This window comes from Geotrypetes seraphini, chromosome 2 (genome assembly GCF_902459505.1).
Source record: "Geotrypetes seraphini chromosome 2, aGeoSer1.1, whole genome shotgun sequence".
NCBI lineage: Eukaryota > Metazoa > Chordata > Amphibia > Gymnophiona > Dermophiidae > Geotrypetes > Geotrypetes seraphini.
Genome location: NC_047085.1, coordinates 507,251,755 through 507,272,652, shown reverse-complemented (window position 1 = coordinate 507,272,652; position 20,898 = coordinate 507,251,755). Strand labels below are relative to the sequence as shown.

Here is a 20,898-nt window from a genome sequence, read left to right as displayed (position 1 = left end):
AGTAGATTCAGGGGCAATGTTAGGAAATTCTACTTTACGGAGAGGGTAGTGGATGCTTGGAATGCGCTCCCGAGAGAGGTGGTGGAGAGTAAACCTGTAACTGAGTTCAAAGAAGCGTGGGATGAACACAGAGGATTTAGAATCAGAAAATAATATTAAATATTGAACTAATGCCTGTACTGGGCAGACTTGCATGGTCTGTGTCTGTATATGGCCGTTTGGTGGAGGATGGGCTGTGGAGGGCTTCAATATCTGGGAGGGTACAGATGGGCTGGAGTAAGTCTTAACAGAGATTTCGGCAGTTGGAACCCAAGCACAGTACAGGGTAATGCTTTGGATTCTTGCCCAGAAATAGCTAAGAAGAAAAAATTAAAAATATTTTAAATTGAATCAGGTTGGGCAGACTGGATGGACCATTCGAGTCTTTATCTGCCATCATCTACTATGTTAAACTTTAAACTGCCTCTCTGCTTGGAGGACTTATAGCACACTGACATTGGTAGAGCCAATCAGACATTCACTATCATGTGGCAGATAGATGAATCATATTCTCAGTGATGAGAGACAGAAGGCACATGAGGAATTCAGTGTTTCATAGGTAAATCTGATACAGAGAAAGTCCCTGGTGCCAAGATTTTAGCATGTACATAGCATAAAACAAAGAATAAGAGCATATGAACAGCCCTACTGGGTCAGACCAATGGTCCATCAAGCCCAGAAGCCCATTCTCATTGTGGCCAAACCAGGTCCCTAGTACTTGGCCAAAAACCAAGGCGTAGCAACATTCCATGCTACCGATTCAAGGCAACCAGTGGCTTCCCCCTCCAGGAAATTGTCCAAACCTTTCTAAAAACCAGTTACGCTATCCGCTCTTACAACAAACTCCTGTGACATCTAGACACAATTTATGGATTTAAGGCAGCACAGACAAGAGCGAGTCTACAATACCAAAGCTATTTGAGAGTGCAGAAAGAACCTGTTGATTCACAGCCACTGGCTTATTCCATGAAGTAAATTTTTAGATTGAATGTTGATTTAAGCTTCTATTACACTCAGTACAGGTATTTGATAAGTTTCTTCTATGGATCCGCTGAGGTTTTTTTTAGATTTGAAAGTTGAGTGAAGCTTTTATTACACAAAGTATATTTATATGATTTATCTCCTGTATGGATCCTCTGGTGTACTTTTAGAATTGAAAGCTGAGTGAAGCTTTTATTACACAAAGTACATTTATATGGTTTATCTCCTGTGTGGATCCTCTGGTGAATTTTTAGTTCTGAAAACTGAGTGAAGCTTTTATAACACACAGTACCTTTATACGGTTCAATACATGTAAACGGCTTGTCTCATGTGTGGATCCTCTGGTGTGATTTTAGATGTGAAGGCTGAGTGAAGCTTTTATTACACACAGTACATTTATATGGTTTATCTCCTGTGTGGATCCTCTGGTGTACTTTTAGATATGAAAGCTGAGTGAAGCTTTTATTACACACAGTACATTTATATGGTTTATCTCCTGTGTGGATCCTCTGGTGTACTTTTAGATTTGAAAGATGAGTGAAGCTTTTATTACACACAGTACATTTATGTGGTTCAGTACATGTAAATGGTTTGTCTCCTGTGTGGATCCTCTGGTGTGCTTTTACATTTGAAAGCTGAGCAAAGCTTTTATTACACAAAGTACATTTATATGGTTTATCTCCTGTGTGGATCCTCTGGTGAATTTTTAGATGTGAAAGCCGAGTGAAGCTTTTATTACACACAGTACATTTATATGGTTTATCTCCTGTGTGGATCCTCTGGTGAATTTTTAGATCTGAAAGCCGAGGGAAGCTTTTATTACACACAGTACATTTATATGGTTTATCTCCTGTGTGGATCCACTGGTGAATTTTAAGATGTGAATGCTGAGTGAAGCTTTTATTACACACAGTACATTTATATGGTTTAGCTCCTGTGTGGATCCTCTGGTGTGATTTTAGATGTGAAAGCCGAGTGAAGCTTTTATTACACACAGTACATTTATATGGTTTATCTCCTGTGTGGATCCTCTGGTGTACTTTTAGATCTGAAAGCCGAGTGAAGCTTTTATTACACACAGTACATTTATATGGTTTATCAACTGTGTGGATCCTCTGGTGTCTTTTTAGATCTGAAAGCCGAGGGAAGCTTTTATTACACACAGTACATTTATATTGTTTATCTCCTGTGTGGATACTCTGGTGAATTTTTAGATGTGAATGCTGAGTGAAGCTTTTATTACACACAGTACATTTATATGGTTTATCTCCTGTGTGGTTCCTCTGGTGAATTTGTAGACCTCTAAGGAAAGTGAAACTTTTATTACACTCAGTACATGTAAATACTTTCTCATTTTTATGATCCCTTTTGTGCATACTGAGTTCTTTCTGGTGTTTTTCTCCTTTACTCTTGCCCTGGAGGAAAATAGAAGTTACCTTATCACTATTATTAATTTGGAAGGGTCTCTTTGCTAGGTGTTTCTTGTCCTCAGGGATGTTACTGAGCTTTCTGTCATTTCTCTCACACTTAATGACTCCATCCGTTGTGTCTCCTTCAAGGTGTCTCTGTTTCTTTGATTCTTGCTTGCAATTATTTGCATTAATCTTCTCAGGTCTCTGGAAAATATTCATACTGACATTTTCTGACTGTGTTTGGATTTGTTCCATTTTTATCGGATTTTCTCCTTGATTCTTTATTCTCTTCCATGTGTGTTGGATCTTATGATCTGTTGGATATAAACAGAAGGTATTTCTCATGAGTTAGAAAATAGCAGTGCTTTATACGATAAAACCTGTACATAATGAGAGAAAGATAGGTTGTATCACACCAGGTGTTACCATGTATGGATTGAGAATTAGTCAGTTTCCTATTTGTAAACCATTTTTTTCAAGCATATATGTCCACACAGTGCAAGTTTGTGAGATGCTCCTTGGAAATGGCAGTGTTGAGAGTTAAGGGAGTCAATTCTGTAAAACTCTGAGTGCTCTGACAGTAATCTATAGGTTTTGCATATAGGTATAGGAATCGCATATAATCCACTTGTTCCCACCTATTTGCACAACATCCCCTCCTACCTATGTGGAATAGCTCTCAGGCATTAACTTAAGGAATAGCACTTAAGAGCATTTACAAGGACTCCTGCCATGTCACCTCCACTGTGGCATGTAACTGCCATTTTAGCATGAAACTTACACGCCAGAGTGACAATTAACATATGGCATACTGTATAGAATCATAGAGAAGATCCCTGAAGAAAGAGAATATATTATAATATCCTAGGACAAGCAGGCAGATATTCTCACATGTAGGTGACATCATCCATGGAACGCGACATGGACCTTCAAAGTGAACTGTCACTTTAAGAAAGCAAAAGACTACCCGTGCCATGCATACACAGGTTCCTTCCCACCCGCTGCCAGCTCACGGCACCATCAGTTCATTGTTTGTTGCAGAGCGGAGAAGATGTCATTTGAGAGACAAGGGGGAAAACCTCTGCTTGCCCTGGATTGGTAGCATGGAATGTTGCTACTCTTTGGGGTTTGGCCAGCTACTAGTGACCTGGATTGGCCACCGTGAGGACGGGCTACTGAGTTTGATGGACCTTTGGTCTGACCCACTCAGGTTATTCTTATGTTCTTATGCATTTTTAATATACGTGTATTACTTGCATTTATTTTCTGCATAACATAAGAATAGCCTTACTGGGTCAGACCAGTGGCCAAACCAGGTCACTAGTACCTGGCCAAAACTTCCCCCATGTTTTTCTCAATAACAGACTACGGACGCTGTCCACTCTTAACACAACCTCTGGCAATCCGTTCCGGAGCTTAACTATTCTATGAGGCCAGGCTTCTCAAAAAACCGCGTTAAAAAGCAACGGTCTGCTAACGCAGCCATTTTGATATGAATTGAAAAAAGTGAGACATTAAAAAAACAAAAAACAAAAATTACACATGCAGATGCGGTCGGTGGACAACAGCGAAGATTCGCTAAATGTGTACATGCCCATCACTGGTGACAATGATGGGCACTAGCGAAAACAATATGCGTTTAAAAAGCCCCTACAACACGCCATCCCCTTAACTCCACATAGATACATAGAGGGCAGACTTCCTCCTCCCTGCTGGCCTGCCTGCATCGTCTAAAATGGGCCTTCCCCTTCCTGGTGCATCTTGGGATGAACCGGGGAGGGGCTTGAGGCTCTGATTGGCCCAAGGTGTATAAAGCCCTTCCCATGCGGCCGGAGGCTCTGATTGGCCCAAGTTGTCCATGGGAGGGGCTTCATACAACTTGAGCCAATCTGAGCCTCAGTCCCCTCTACAGTGCATCCCAAGATGCACCGGGGAGGAGAAGGACCATTTTGGACGACACAGGCAGGCCTGCTGGGAGGAGGGAGTCCATCCTCCGTGCATCTATGTGGAGGTAAGTGGGAAGGGGTGGCGGGCGAGTGGGCATCAGAGCCAGTGGTAGGCATGGCAGCAGGGAGAGTGGGCATCTCTCACTGTGAGATGTCTTAGCAGCGGGGAGAGTGGGCATCTCTCCCGCTATAAGGGGGGGATGTTCACTGCCACTGCAGTGGAGGGGTGTTGTGAAGCAGTGGGAGAGAGAATGGTCATCTCTCTCATTGCATCACAACACAGGCTTTCTAGCAGTCTCTGACACTGACTGGCACCTCTAGACCAGTTGCTTATTTTTGCCGCAAAATGGCTTGGTATTTTTTAAGAATCCCCTTTGCATGTCTTTGTTGGAGACTGCTAGAAAGCTTACTCTTGACAGAGATAAAACGTTTTGATCTACTGCTAAAATGCATACAGGCTAATCCGTCGGTAAACAGTTTAGCAAGGGCATTAAAGTTTTGAGAATCTGGGCCTGAGTGAAAATATATTTTCTCCTATTGGTTTTAAAAGTATTTCAAAGTATTTTCCTGTAACTCACTGAGTGTCCCTTAGTCCTGTGTTCTTTAGCCCCCAGCCCGCGAACCAGTGCATAGAAATTTCCTGCCGGTCTCCAGGGCTAACACGTGCATCGGGCCCAAGACGTTATGATTCATAGAACAGACGGAATGTATTGTGACTTGATTGACAGGGCATGTTGGCCAATTATCTCCCGGGGATCTTTGAAAACCGAATGCTGACCTATGGGATAGCTGAGTTTTCCGTGTTGCGGACCAATAGGCGTTGAGCTGACTGGTAACTGGCTGATGCTGGGGGATTACAATGCGGATGGGAACTGGAAGGAAGAGGAGAGGATTGTAAACACGGAAGTGGTGTGGTGAGCACGGCCTTTGAGGCTTGGGCAGCACATTGTAGGAGGATTGCCGCTATAGTACCTGTGGGTTTCCTACTCAAGTTAGTTTATACTTAACTGTCAAAGTTTTATAGGCCTTTTTTGTAGGAAGGCGGTTAATAGATCCCAAAATAGGTGTGTTCCAAGAAATTGAAATGGTGAGAAGAAACGGAATGATGGTAGGAAAGTAAACGTTATTTGCTACAGAAATGGCAACAGGAGACAGAATGATATGATTTGATTTTCTTGACTAACTTGAAGCTGATGTTCCTTTGCTGGCCCTGGGTCATTTTGTCTCGTTAACTTACATATCCAGCCTGGTGGTAAGATATAATATATTTTGCTGCATGGAGGGAGGGAAGCAACAAAGGTAGGAGGAATGACTTTATTTTTGAATTTAGTGATTGAATAGTGTCAATTTTGAGAGTTTACATCTGCAGTCTGTATTTTAGACTGTTCAGGAAGAAATGCATTTGTTTCTTTTTCTCTGGGGTTGTACAACATACAGAGTCTTGAATGTTAGGGTTTGTTTGTATATATTAGTATTTTTAGTTTTTGGTCCTGTATTTGCATAGGGGTTATCTGTGCTCTGGTAGGAATGAATGTTGAGAAGCATACAGTGTGCTTTGTGTAGTTTAATTTTGTGGTTAACCATTATGTGTTAATGAGATTATATTGTGTGTATATATGAAAAATGAATTGAAAAAATAGTGTTACAATTAGTACTGTTATGGGGGTGGGGCGGAGAGGGGCGGGGTCTGGCCACGACTTAGCCCAGTGTTCTTCAACTGCCGGTCCACAAAATAATTCTTTTATTTCTGCAAGTCCATAGGTGTAAAAAGATTGAAGAACACTGCCTTAGTCTTTTCCATTTTTGAAGGCGTGAAAAATCGATCCACTTGTACCCGTTCTACTCCACTCAGGATTTTGTAGACATGAATCATACCTCCCCTCAATTATCTCTTTTCCAAGCTGAAGAGTCCAAACCTTTTTAATCTTTCCTCATACGAGAGGAGTTCCATCCCTTTTACCAAGTTGCTCACTCTTCTTTGAACCTTTTTAGTGCCACTATATTTTCTTGAGATAAGGAGACCAGAATTGAACGCAATACTCCAGGTGAGGTCGCACCATGGAGCGATACAGCAGCATTATAATATCTTTAGTCTTGTTAATCATCCCTTTTTTAATAATTCCTAGAATCTTGTTTGCATTTTTGGCCACCATCCCATACTGGATGGAAGGTTTCATCGTATTGTCTACATTGACATCCAGATCCTTTTCTTGGGCGCTAACCCCCAAGGTGAACCCTAGCATTCGGTAACTGGAATTTGGTTTATTCTTCCCAATGCGCAATCACTTTGCATTTGTGAAGGGATGCAGTTCTGAACCAGGGCAAGGTCAGCACACAGGCAAGGTCTGCACACTGATCTAAGGCCCTGTGAAAGAATCTAAGCCCCTGTGAATGAATAATGAATCATTCCCTCTCTCCCCCTTACCTGTCACACATTAACCCTTATCTTATTTAAGCTGTCCATATTTGGAAAGGACATCAGCTGACAGACTTTGAGGACGTGCAAAAACACAGGTATTGTCTAAGTGCTGAGTTGGAGGGTGATCACGAGGTAAAGCACGAGGTAAAGGGACGGTGATCACGATGTAAAAGCATGTACCTGTGTTTCCACCAATGTAAAAGCATGTACCTTTGTATCCACCAATCATTAGATGTGTAAACGAGGGAGTTACTATGGTGTCATTAGCTTAGAAGCATAATAAAAGGGACTCGGAGCTAGCCACTGGCAACGCCTCCTTCCTGGCTTGTATCGTGTGTGTGTGTTTGCTGATTTCCATTCCTACAGTGGCGCCAGGAACAGGGACCCTACGCCTTGCTTGCTCCATCTTACGATAAGACTAGGTGCACTGCATTCTCCGGGATCCTCTCGAGTAAGTATGGGAAATTCCCTGTCAGATTTACAGCGTGCTCATGTGAAAGAATTGAAGTATATTCTGAGACATACAGATAGAGAGGCCTCTGATTCACTGCTCCCGGTATCCAGAAAAAGGATCCCTAAAAACAGAAGATTGGGTAAGAGTCGGGAAAGTTTTGTATGCTGAGCCTAGGGCATCAGCAGCCATCATAATCGTATGGCAGAAGTGTAAGTATTCCTTGGAAAAGGTTGGGACTGAGGCGTTGTCCAAGGTGTCAACAGTCTCATTAACCATTTCCCCCCTGACTATTCCAGTCAGAACATATATCCAAAAATCATACTTCCCGCACAGTTAACTCCAGTACCTTTAAGTGCAAAAAAGGAAGAAACATTAGCGCACTTACCATTATCCTTTGCAATATTGCGAGAAATTCGTAAATCTATTTCAGAGACAGGTTTAAGAAGTAATTTCACAGCCGGGTTATTTGAAACCCTGGCTAGGGCGCATACCTTATTACCACAAGATTGGAAAGACATTATGCGCATGGTATTGACTATGGGTCAATATGTTATGTGGGATAGTGAGTACCAATGGGAGGCTCAACGGAGAGCTTTTCCCTTATCAGGGATTATATAGCAGATTCTGGATTGTTGCCACTCTCTGACCCAGACATAGAATATCTTAATACACCCATTACCCCGAAAGAATTGCAAAATGCAATCCAACGCCAAAGGAATTTTTCTGCTCCAGGGCCGGATGGCTTCACGGCAGAATTTTATAAGATTTTATCAGTTCAATTAGGTCCCTATTTGCGGGAATACTATTCTCAGACAATACAGGATGAACACTTTCCCGCTGAAGCAAATGAGGCCTTAATCACTCTGATATTGAAAACAGGAAAAGAGAGCGTTGCTCCCGAGTCCTATTGTCCTATTTCTCTTTTAAATGTGGACATTAAAATTATTTCTAAAATATTAGCCGATAGACTAGCTACTCTTCTCCCGAACATTATTGCACCGGCTCAGGTAGGTTTTGTGAAAGGCAGACAGGCGGTGCATAATGTTCGAAAGGCCATATTATCACTGGCCCATACACAATCCCATAATACACAGATGTTGCTGCTTAGTTTAGACGCAGCCCAAGCTTTCGATCAAGTCAATTGGGATTATTTATTTGAGGTGTTGGACTATATGGGGATGACAGGTTGGTACGCCAGAGCGATACGCACATTGTACTCGACACCGAGGGCGAGATTGCTTGTTAATGAGCTCATTACAGCCCCTATTTTAATTGAAAGGGTTACCCGACAGGGGTGCCCTTTGTCTCCCCTCCTCTTTTTGCTATACCTGGAGCCCTTTCTCCGGACAGTGACTCTGGACCCTGATATAGTGGGAGTGGACTTTGGGAAATGCACTATTAAAGTGCTAGCTTTTGCAGATGATTTATTATTTACACTGACTAACCCCACTCATTCCATTGCTCATCTGCTGCAGGCGTTAAGGGAATTTAGATTCTACTCGGGCTTTACTTTGAATTATCAGAAATCTATAGCTCTAGCTAGTCCGGCGGATCTACACAGACATGGATGGGAGAGTTTCCTTTTGCATGGGCGACAACGTCGATTCGCTATTTGGGAATTTGGATTCCCAGAGACCTCAAAACTCTTTATGACAGTAACATTAATTCCCTCATGCAGGACACCTTACAATATTTACAAAATTGGTCCTCTTTCCCACTCTCAGTAGCGGGACGGGTGGCTCTTTTTAATATGGTGCTCTTTCCCAAGTGGTTATATCGTTTTCAGGTGTTACCAATCCTCCTCTCCTATACTCATAATGCACGTTTAATTAAAGGTTTACAATGTTTCTTGTGGGGGGGTAAACGTCCCCGTATGCAATTTTCTAGGATGTGCTTACCCAGGGAACGAGGTGGCTTTGGTTTATTAAATGTCCATTGGTACGCATTGGCATGCCAGATGCGACATCTCAATGATTGGTTTAGGGGGACATCAGATTTCTCTGCGACTCCTTTGGAATTATCTTTGTTGGCTCCGTACCATGTAAGCTATTTCTTGCATGTAGCGGACCCACAGATCCGTCCTTTGGTGTCTCCCTACCCGATATTTGCGCCGGCGCGGCGCACATGGAAGTGGGTATGTAAAACAGCAAAGTTGTCTTCTGAGGTTTCCTGCTATTTACCCATCCAGGGCAATGGAGCCTTTCTGCCTGGACTGCAAAATACAACCTTCCAGAGGTGGAGTACGCTGGGATTACAATATCTTTTCCATCTGTTTCTGGAGGAGGGGAGAATAGCCACCTTTGCGGAATTACGTCAGACTTTTGATTTACAGCCAACTGACTTTTTTGCTTATTATCAAATCCGACATTATGCTCAGTCTCTACCTGGGGAACACCTGACCGAAGATACCCGGGAGGCCCTCTCGGAACTTTTCAGTCTTTCTGCACAACAGAGGGTTCCGCTTCGGTTTCATATTGTGGGAGTCCGGGACTGTCAATCGGGCACTAATTTGGCCATCTTGGCGACAACATGGGCAGAGGACTTGCAATGCACTTTAACAGACCAGCAGTTGCAGCGGGTTTTGAAAAATATTCAGAAGGTCTCTCCTAACATTACGCATTGGGAAATGCAATTGAAGATAGTCTTGCGACTCTACATCCCGCCAGAACGAGCAGCTCGAATGGGGATTACTGCATCTCACTCCTGCCCGAAATGTGATCAGGATCACGCTTCTTTAGGCCATATGCTCTGGACTTGCCCAAAAATTTTACAGTTTTGGAGATATTTGGGACAATACATTACGACGCTATGGGGGAGGCGCTGGCTTCCATAACCAAGAGCACTATTCGGATTTTACAATATAGCCACGCCTAAACCCAAAGGCATGTCGGCTTTCCTCACTAGAGCGATTTTGATGGGGAAAAAAGCAATACTTACGAACTGGTTGTCCCGAGATCCCCCATCTTATGCACAGTGGCGATCCCTGATGATAACCCATGCGACACTGGAACGCAGACTGGTGGGAGCCTTGGACTGCGGCCTTGGCCGTAGATTCAGTCTGACCTGGGAATGTTTCTGGCAGGATCTTACTCCGCATGCCCGCAGTAGATTATTGAACCTCTAAGTTTGACTCTTGCTCTCCATTTTTGTTGTAGTACTGGACTCCTGGGGTGGGAAGGGGTATGGGGGGGGAGGGGGGAGGAAGATTGATAGTTGTTCTGTTTCATAACAAAAGCTTAAGCTGTTTATACTGGTGTGCTTTACTAATTTTATAATAAAAACTATTTGAATACAATCTGGAGGGCTTTATACCCCAGATCAGTTATATGGAACAGGAAATTTCTCCACTATTAGACAAGTAGATAATAAGGAGGCTCAAAGTGATTTAATGATGAAACTAGCCAAAGACAATGCTAATTTGGATTGTCGTGAAGCATTACAGGGCTTAGGAAACAGGACAGATATTGCATTAGTCAATATGCTGCGAGCCTGTGCTGGTATTGGCATTTAAACTTACTAAATGGGCATTTTAGCAGCTGCAGTAACATAATCCCGATAAAATGGGAGGTTTTGGTAATAGACCTTAAAGAGGGTTTTTTTTTTTACCATTCCTCTACATCCAGATGATAAAGAAAAATTTCCGTTCATTGTGCCTGTTCTTAATCATAGTCAATCACTACAATCGTATGCAGCTCCTACCATTATTATTTTGAAACTTAATTCTACAAACACGTATGTGGAAGCAGGAGATGAGGTTAAGGTTTATAGGTGCAGGAATTAGCTTAATAGAACAGAGAAATAATAAAATACCGAGTGGATTTAGAGACCACTTCTGTGTATAAGAAAGACAGGCCTGTCTGCCTGCCTGAATGTGTGTTTTTCTTGTGTGACTGATAAGATGGGTCTGAGGAGAAATTAGCACAGGAGTTGGTCAGAAGCTCTAGAGAGAGGATAAGGATTTTAACCTCTTAACTTTATAAATTTGAGACTTGGTTCAGCAAATTATATTTTTGTATATGGGTTGAAATACTGGTGACTAAGATGTGGGGTGTTAATTATCCCTCATAAATTGGAGTCACTGTTAAATTTCTAGATTCATGCTGACACTGTGGCAAGGGTCATTTTCTTCCCCAACTACCTGACCATTGCACATCTTATCAAGCTGTTGACAGGCTTCAGCCCAGGTCTTTCGGTTGCGACTCTTCAATACTGATAACTTTGATGTTATCTAGGTTTGTCCAAGATTAGGTATGAAGGATGTAACCTTCAATAGCGTTTGCTCACTCTGGTTAAGCCAACAGATCATGCTGACAATTATTAACTGCATTGCAGAGCTGTCACTGAGAAGAGTGCTAAGTTATAGGAACCTTTACAGTAATAGTCGTTTATTCATGTAAATGGAAAGTCTACTATTCTCCTTTAAATATTAATGAACTTACAATTTAATAGCTGTTGTATTTCATGTCTTTTATTTGTGAAAAATGATTTACAGAAAATAGCGGGTAAGTGATTACAATGTCACTGAATGAACTATCCCCAGATATGGAAAGCCTTCCAAGATAATCACAATTAAGGTAAGCTATTTCTGAATCATGTTCTTACAAGAATAAATAGACTCCTCATTGAATGGGCACAAATTAAAATTTGGATTTTAAATGTATATTGGTAATTTGGTAATGGAAGAAAGAATTGCTGTTTCATAAAGAAAAATGCTGGCTTTATATAAACGTTATGCCATTGGAGTCTGAGTATCAGACAGCAATATGTGCCAGCTGTACTGCCTAGAACTACTATGACTCAATTTTACAGTATCCCTGGAAGATGAATGCCCCTTACCTTTTGGTCATTTGGGAATTGTATTTATGTGGTTTTGTCTCTGATTATATTGTAGATGGTAGAAGCTGAAGACTGCAGCTTGCAATAGGCAGACAGGGGACTTATCCAGACTGCATACATGAAATCAATGGACAGTCATATTTCTCTGACCTTTTGTAACTCCAATCTAAAGGATATACACTTACTTTTAAAGCTTCACAAGACAACAAGATAATAACTGTGGTAAACTACTGATTTTAATCGTGTTCATTCCTATGGTTGATAATTTGAGAAGCATTGAGACTGTTGAGAATCTACTGTCAGAAGAGTTTGCACAAGTTACCAGCCTGTCCACACCTTCCTTTACACTTGTTTTCATATGTTCTATGATGCTTTATTGTCCAAAGGTTTTACTTTGTTTAGGTGTTGACATAGATAACCTGGACATACAGATGATTCAACTGGACATACTGGCCTCACTTGTGTATGCTGGACACTACAGACCTATATTTTCACTTGTATATGCTGGACACTACAGACCTATATTTTCCCATAGCCAGGCCCAGCCTGTACCTTGCTGTCTGTAAACACCTGCAGCCTTTGCAAATGCTAACGTTTTTGTCTCCGTTCCCTGCTGGGAAGGATATTTCTCCAAGATTCTGCTGAACTGTTATCAGTGCTGTATGACTTCATATGCCAGGCACCCTGGAAAGCCATAAAACTTTTATAATGAGCAAGGATCCCTGCAGGACGATGTGGGTGTAGCGAGATGAAAGAACTTGGTACCAAAACATTTGCTCCCTGTCTCTGAACCAAGTTATGGGAACCAAGCAGCTGGATTGTTGAAAGGTCACCTTTGCCAACTTTCAGCATACAAGGACACTATCCTGAAGATGCACATAATTGTAAAACCACTAATTAGCATCTACAGCTCTCAGCGCTGGAGAAAGAAAGTTCACCAAGAGTTCTCTGTTTCTGCAAGGCCCTCCCCCCCCTACTGGGGAGGGGGGTGGAGGTGAGAGAGGCATGGACTGAGAGGAGGAGTTACGTATACATTATTTTATGTACCAATAGGGAATTACATAACCAGAATTCGGGGATGTACTTTTTGGAACAAAGGAAGAATTGCTCTGTATAAAAAACATGTGCATTCTAGGTAAAGCCAGAGAGATTCACTTACTTATGCTACAGGGATCTGCTAGCCCCCTGCTAAGCATATGGATGCAAGTTCTTCTCTCCATTGCATATTCTGAACTGACAATACATTTTTCTGATATGTCTCTGCTGCTGTAATACTGTAAGTTTTTATACTAACAATAAACGAATATTGTCTGTTTTGGAAGATACAATGCCGTCTTGTAGTTATTCCAATGAGGTAAACAAAGCAGCCTTTACTTCAGTGTTAATGTTAGTTATGTAATTTATCTAGATTTTCACATTTTTCTCTTAAGTGTGCAACTGTTGTGCTTTTCTTTTTTTTTTTTTTTTTAAATTTAACAAACCTGAACTATGGTTTAGAAACACTTGGGTTATGATTATCTTTCTGCAAAAAAAGAAAAAAAAAATACACCTACACCATGCAAGCTATTTATAGTAGCGCTGCAGATCTTCAGAGGATCCTCAACATTTATTGCCATTATACCTTAATTTACCTTCTTTGAATTGTACTTCTGAAATATAATTATGTGTTATTACATAATCTAATAGGCCCATTATGATATTCTGTTAGCTGTTGTATTATTTCTTTATTATTGTCTCATGCATTGTTCTCGGAAAAGAACTATTTGTTTATCCCATATTTTTATGTACTGTAACACCTGCCGCAGGTAATAGGCCTGTCCCACATGTGGCAGTGATTTATATTTTTGATTATTTGCTGACACATCACAAGTTCTTTTAACGATTTAAATTTAATTTGAGAACTTGGCCCTTGCACCACACTCAAAGAAGACAAAATCTGTCTTGTGCATATTCATTGCTTGTATCACCTTCACATGAGTTAACTGTACATATTATACATATATTTGGGCTTTTTGGGTTTGCACTGGACATTCCTTCTTCATCTTAATGCATTTAATTCTAGGTTACTATGCCCGGCACTTCTGGGTATAGGGAAAATAATCTTGAGGTTCTTATTTTAGGGACATTTAGGGATCTTTTGATATGCCTCACCTATCTACTAGGGAATGCTAATTAATGTCATAAGAGTTACATAAGAATTACCAATGAGTTGTCGAGATCTTAAGGTGATAAATGTTGGGTAATTAGAAGCATATTTGGGTAGGTGGGGTTTGGGTAGGAAGTGGTCGTGTTAAATAGATTTTATGTATTTTTTGAAGAGTAGGGTTTTAGTTTCTTTCTTGAAGGTTTTATAGTCTGTGGTCGAGGACAGCAGAATGGTGATTTGTCTGACCAGTTTAGCTGCTTTGGTGGCTATTAGGTTGTCATATAGTTTTTTTCGTTTGACATTTTTGGATAGTGGGTGTGTGAATAGTGAGTGGGTTCTCCTTTGCCTGGTTGAGGAGGATTGAGTTAGTCGGTTATTCCAGTAGGTTGGGCTTTCTACATTAATAGCCTTGAATAGTAGGCAATAGAATTTGATAGGCAGCCATTCGGAGTGCAGGGAGGGAAAAAGCAGGCACGCAAAAAGCACACACCTGCCTCGTGCACCGCTGTGCCGCTAACGCTGCCGGAAGAGAGCAGGGAAACCAGGCAGGAGCGAGGAAAGCACGCTGGACCACCAGGATGCCAAAAAAAGGTACGGGGGAGGGGGTGCCTGTCTGCCTTTGGGCTGGCTGGCTTGGGACTGGCTAGCTGGTTTGACTGGGGGCTGGCTGGGTTGACTGAGGGCTGGCTGGCTTGGGGTGGGTGGGCTGGTTGCCTTTGGGATGGCTTGGCAAGGGCTGGGGACTAGCTGGCTGCCACTAGACGTGCCTACCATTAGACGTGCCCACCACTAGACGTGACCTGTACCCTGTCCCAGCCTACTACTAGACCACCAGAGGGGGGACAGGGTACAGGGCACACTATTTGGTTCAGAATTTTTTTTCTTAGTTTTTTCCTCCTCTACAGGTGGGTGCGTCTTATGGTCAGCTGTGTCTTATGGAGAGAAAAATACGGTATGTACTAGTTGTGAATAATTATTAATTTATTATTTACAGCTGGCTACATAAATATATCTTTTTCTATCTTCATAATATTTATTTATTTTAAATATTTCTTGCTCGCACATCCTGCAATTTTCGGCGAGTTACAGAGAAACATTCATAATGCAGATATAGACAATTACAATCCAATAACATCTCAAATAACCTATAATACTGAAATACCAAACCATACTTATTCTTGTATCCTGCAAATGTTGGCTAGGAATCATTGGGGCTTGCATTATATTAGAATTGATTCAGAGGTATAGACTTCACACAGATGGGTACGTTATTGTAAGTCAGTGCAGTAAAGATAATAAATGCGTCTTCAGTGCCTTCCTGAATTGGAAGTATGTGGGAATTTGGCATAAGCTGCTTGGGAGTTCATTCCAGGGAGTTTGTTCCAGATTTTGGGTCTTTGGAACTCAAAAGTGGTCTCGAAAAAGAGCTTTCCTCTGTACTGGCGCGGGGAAGGAAGTGGTAGCTTGCAGCGTTGAATTGTGCTCGAATAACTGAAGGACTGTGTGACCTGGCGAGCAGAAATGAGCCAAGCTAAGTTTTCTCCGTATACTGTATAGCTTTAATAATAATAATAATTTTATTTCTTATATACCGCTATACCGTGAAGTTCAAAGCGGTTTACAATAGATACATTTTGTCAGTACATGGGATACAAGGTGGAAAGAGAGTATAAGTTAGTCTCAAATCTTGAATTGGGATGGTGGCGAGGTAGAGAAGAGGGCCGTAGAGAGGATGAAGTAGGTTGGGAATTTAGAATTTGTTAAACAATCGAAAATACATGCAATTTTGAAATGAACCCTGCTCTTGACTGGCAGCCAGTGTAATTCCTAAAGTAGTGGACTTGCCCTCTCAAATTTTGTCTTGTGCAGGATCAGCCTTGCTACTGTGTTTTTGAGTAATTGCAGTTTCTTATAGTCTTTCTCTGTGATGCGGCAGTAGAGGGAATTACAGTAGTCTAAGTAGGGGAGGAGGACATAAGAACTGGCAATACCTCATATTCATCATACTCACTTGCATGAATAATATCATTCAAACAATACTGTTTTGATTAATTTCGGAATATTTAATAAAGATGGTGCCTCTTTAACTTCAAGCGGCAAGGCGTTCCACCACTGGGCGCCCTGCCTAGCAATCAGAGCAATTAGTGACACACTAGTCTCCTCAAAGGTGGGACCTCAAAGCACTGCTGTTCACTGGAGCGCAATGTACGACTGAGCAAATATTGACGAAGAAGATTACTTATCTCTAATGACTATTTACTCTGTCTTAGCTTGAAATCGTACAAAGTACTTTAAACTCAATTCGAGCAGCTACTGGTAACAAGTGAAACTTAATTAAGATTGGGGTAATGGTCAAATCTTGAAGCCTCCTCAATTAAGTGGGCCGCTGCATTCTGTTATCAATTGTAATGCTCAAATTTAATTTTTCGGTAAACCGAAGTAAACAGCGTTACAATAATCAACTGTAGGAATCAAAATTGCACTTATCAAGAAAATCTCTTTTTTTTTTTTTTAATATAATTTTTATTGTAAAAGCAGTCAAATACACACAACCGTGGTCTGGCAGACGACCACATAACAGATATAACAACAAAGCAAAACAGTAGGAAATACAGAAGCTTCATAGCAGAGGAGGTGTATTCATATCGTCCGTCATGAAGGAACATACAATCGATGGAATGAAAAGGAAGAATCTCGTCAAAGTGAGTCTCAAAAGGCGCCCCCGAAAGGACCCTCCTCAAGATAATAAAGACTGCAAAAACATTTTTGTCATCATTAGAAACCCCTCACCCCTCACTCACCCAGCCATCCAACAGACATAACTATCCAGCACAAACAATCCACACATTTCACAACAGCCACCCTCCTAGCACTCCACAGACATACCACAATCAACCGATCTCGAGAGTCGCAGGCAAGTAGGCCAAAGCAGGCCCCAATCAAGGAGCCGCCCATACCTAAAAAGGGGACCATATTTAAGGCAGGGCTCTGGGAGCTGCGGAGTCAGCCACAACTTGAAATGCTCTCCACAGGGAAACATATACTACCCTATCACGTCCAATAGATGTCGTATGGGATTGAACTTCAAAAGCAGCGAGCTCCCGCATGCGGTGGAGCCATTGGGTGAAGGATGCGGACTCGGGCCCCACCCAATGTAAAAGCAACAGCTTCTTCACCATTAAGAGTGCAGTGTACAAAAACTTCTGATATAGTTTGGTAAAGCCTGCGGCGGATACGTCCTCCATGTCACCCAACAATAAGAGGCCATAAGTCCGGGGAATGGTCCGGCCGATGATGCCCTCAAGAAAAGGGAGAACCTGGAGCCATAGGGCTGCATGAGGGCACTCCAAAAACATGTGCAGTAGGGTGCCCCTCGCTCTCTTACAATGAGAGCAAATGTCATCATCCCATAAACCCATGGCATGTCCTCGAGCCCTAGAGATGTAAGTCCGATGTAATATCTTAAATTGTATTTCCCTAAGGTCCATTGATCCCATGAATTGAATAAGGTTAGTAAAAAGTTCCAGAAATTGAGTCTCGGTGTAATCAAAAGCTAAATCTCGAGACCACAGGGCCACAATTCTAGGCAGATAAGAGGGGGGGAAGCGCATTTTTGAGTAGCCTGTACCAAGTGGATAAAGTATTTGTCTGAGAAGGTAAGAGTGCCAAGTAAGAGTCCAATTTTCCCAGTGCCCAGGTCTCTCCCCACTTTCGATTAAGGGAAAAATAGTAATGTCTGACTTGCAAGTATGCCCAGAAATGCGAAGCCGGGAGATCCCATCGGGTCTGGAGGAGTGAAAACGCAGGGAAAGTCCCCGAGGTTTCATCAGAGAGATGTCGCAAACTGACACAGCCTCGGGAGTCCCACAATTGAAACCCCGTGGTACCCATCCCCGGGAGGAAGTCTACGTTACCCACCAGGGGCAAGAAAGGAGAAACCTGTGGGGCCCGCCCCTGCTCCTTCCACCACCACCACCACGCCCAGCGCAGCGGTTTCAGGAGAGGGAATCGGGAATCCACCCCCGGGAGAGACCGGGGGGACAAATGCAATAAAGATACAAAGGAATGAGGAGCGCACCACGCCTGGATCCATCCCGATGGTGAATACCTATAGTGGCCAGAGATACCCTCATGGACAAAGCGCATTAAGGAAGCAACGTTGTACCTGCGAATATCAGGAAGATTTAGGCCTCCTTGCCCAGAGTCTAGGGATAAAGTAGCAAAACTGATGCGAGCCCGTCGCTTGCGCCACAGGAAAGAGAGAAGAATAGACCGAAAGACTTGGACATCCTTGTTCAGGATCCAAAGCGGAATCGTTTGAAGCGGATATAAAAGCTTCGGCAGGAGTACCATTTTGAATAACGCCGCACGGCCCCACAGGGAGAGGGGTAAATCCTTCCACTTCTCACATAGAGCACAGATAGCCTCAATATGATGGAGAACATTGTATTGATAAAGAAGATGAGATTGGGTGCTCAAATAAACACCAAGGTATCGCATGGGTTTCCGAACCGGCAGAATCGGTAAAGCGTCATGCCATTGCTCATGTCTATGAGAAGCCAGAGGCAGGAGTTCCGATTTGGCACAATTAACCCTAAGTCCCGAGACTTTCCCAAAATCTTGAACAAGAGAAAGAGCCTCCGGTAAGTGTGATGGTGCGTTTTCCAAATATAACAGAATATCGTCCGCGAATAGATTGATGCGACTTTCCTTGGCTCCAACCTTAATACCGAGAAGCGAAGGATGAGATCGAATCTTAACCGCTAAGGGTTCAATAGCCAGAAGAAAAAGTAGCGGGGACAGAGGGCACCCCTGGCGAGTACCTCGTGCAAGCGGAAAAGAGGAAGTAAGTTGTCCATTAATAAAAAGCTTAGCCTGAGGCAAAAAATAAAGACCATGCACCCAGTCCACAAATGTGCCTTCCAACCCATAGTGCCCCATAACCCAGAAGAGGTATGACCAAGATATGCTATCAAACGCCTTCTCCATATCGAGGCCCACTATAGCCGCCTGGTTATTTCCCCCTCTGCGAGAGTAAATGGCCATCAAAGCTCTCGTGAGATTCATGGAGGCATATCTGCCAGGCACGAAGCCCACCTGATCTTCATGGATAAGGAGGTGGAGATAGACGTTCAGGCGTTTAGCAAGTAACGCAGCTAGCAATTTTGCGTCTTGATTAAGTAGCGATATGGGCCTATAAGAGCCCACCTGGGACGGGTCCTTACCTGGCTTGGGTAACAAAACTACATGTGCCAGATTGTAGCGGTCCACGCCTTTTTGGGAGTGCAAGGAATTAAAAGCAGCCGCCAGAGGGTCAGATATAACGTCAGACAGAATCTTGTAGTATTCCGGACCGTAACCATCCGGCCCGGGTGATTTAGTCAATTTAAGGTCTTTAATACCCAATTCCACCTCAAGACGAGTTATGGGAGCATTCAGAGCCTGAACTTGAGTCGGTTGGAGCCGGGGAAGGACGATATCACCGAAAAAGCGGTCTCTATCCGCGTCCGTCGAGGGTCGCTCAGCATATAGATCTTTGTAATACGATACAAATTGATGATGTATGTGTGCTTCAGTCGTATGTGTGTGACCCTGTGTGTCGGTAATAGCGGTGATGACTTGTCGCTTACGATAGGGGCGGACCAAGCGCGCCATCAGCCTCCCAGCTCTTCCCCACACCGATGTAAATTATAACGACGAAAATACAGATCCCTCTCCGCTCGCCCTGAGAGAATCGTATCTATTTGCTGTCTAAGTGTACGTATGCGGATACGATCAGCCTCCTGCTGAGTCCCCTGGTGGCGCCTCCGCAGCTGTTGGAACTCGCCCGATAGCAACAGCAGTTCCGCTTCCAATTTCTTTTTCCTTCCCGCGACATACGCGATAATGAAACCCCGTAATACTGCCTTGGAGGCCTCCCAGAACAGCCCAGGATCAATGTCAGGATCAGAATTGGTATTGTAGTAGTCCATCCATTTTTCCCTAAGGTATCTACGAAAACCAAGATCTTTAAAGAGGTATCCCGGGAAACGCCACGTCCGAGCCGAAGAGTCAGCTGTAATTTGAAGAGAGAGCGTCACAGGGGAGTGATCGGAAAGAGGAACGTCCTCTATCTCCACAGCACAAACAATGGGCAGCAGCGTGGGAGAGAGCAAGAAGTAGTCAAGACGAGTGTAAAGATTGTGAGGATTGGAATAAAACGTATAGGTACGCTCCGTAGGGTGGAAGAGGCGCCAAATATCTAATAGTCCTAACTGCGTGGTCAAAAAGTTAACTCTTTTACCCATGTGGTCCTTAGGGAAGCGTTTAGCGGGCGCACAATCTTGGGAAGGATCCGCTGTTATGTTAAAGTCGCCCCCCATGAGGATTTGGTAACCCGGATACTGTGCCAGCCGCGACATCAACCCCGAGAAGAAACAGTGATTATATATGTTAGGAGCATACACATTACAAAATAAGTATTGCCTTCCCCAGAGCTCACCCAGCACTATGACATATCGGCCCTCTTTATCCTGGATAACCTTATGCAATTGAAACGGGAGTTGTTTATGGACCAAAATGGCTACCCCTCTCTGACGAGTGTTGTAAGAAGAGTAGTACACCTCACCCACCCAGTCCCTCTTAAGTTTCTCGTGTTCAACATTTGTGAGATGGGTCTCTTGTAG

At 42.9% G+C, this 20,898-nt stretch overlaps 1 pseudogene; it reads right to left on the bottom strand.

Moving 5' to 3' along the window:
* Window positions 1-326: 326 nt before the first annotated feature.
* The window catches only part of LOC117354592, a 38,844-nt pseudogene continuing 18,272 nt past the window's right edge, over window positions 327-20,898 (bottom strand).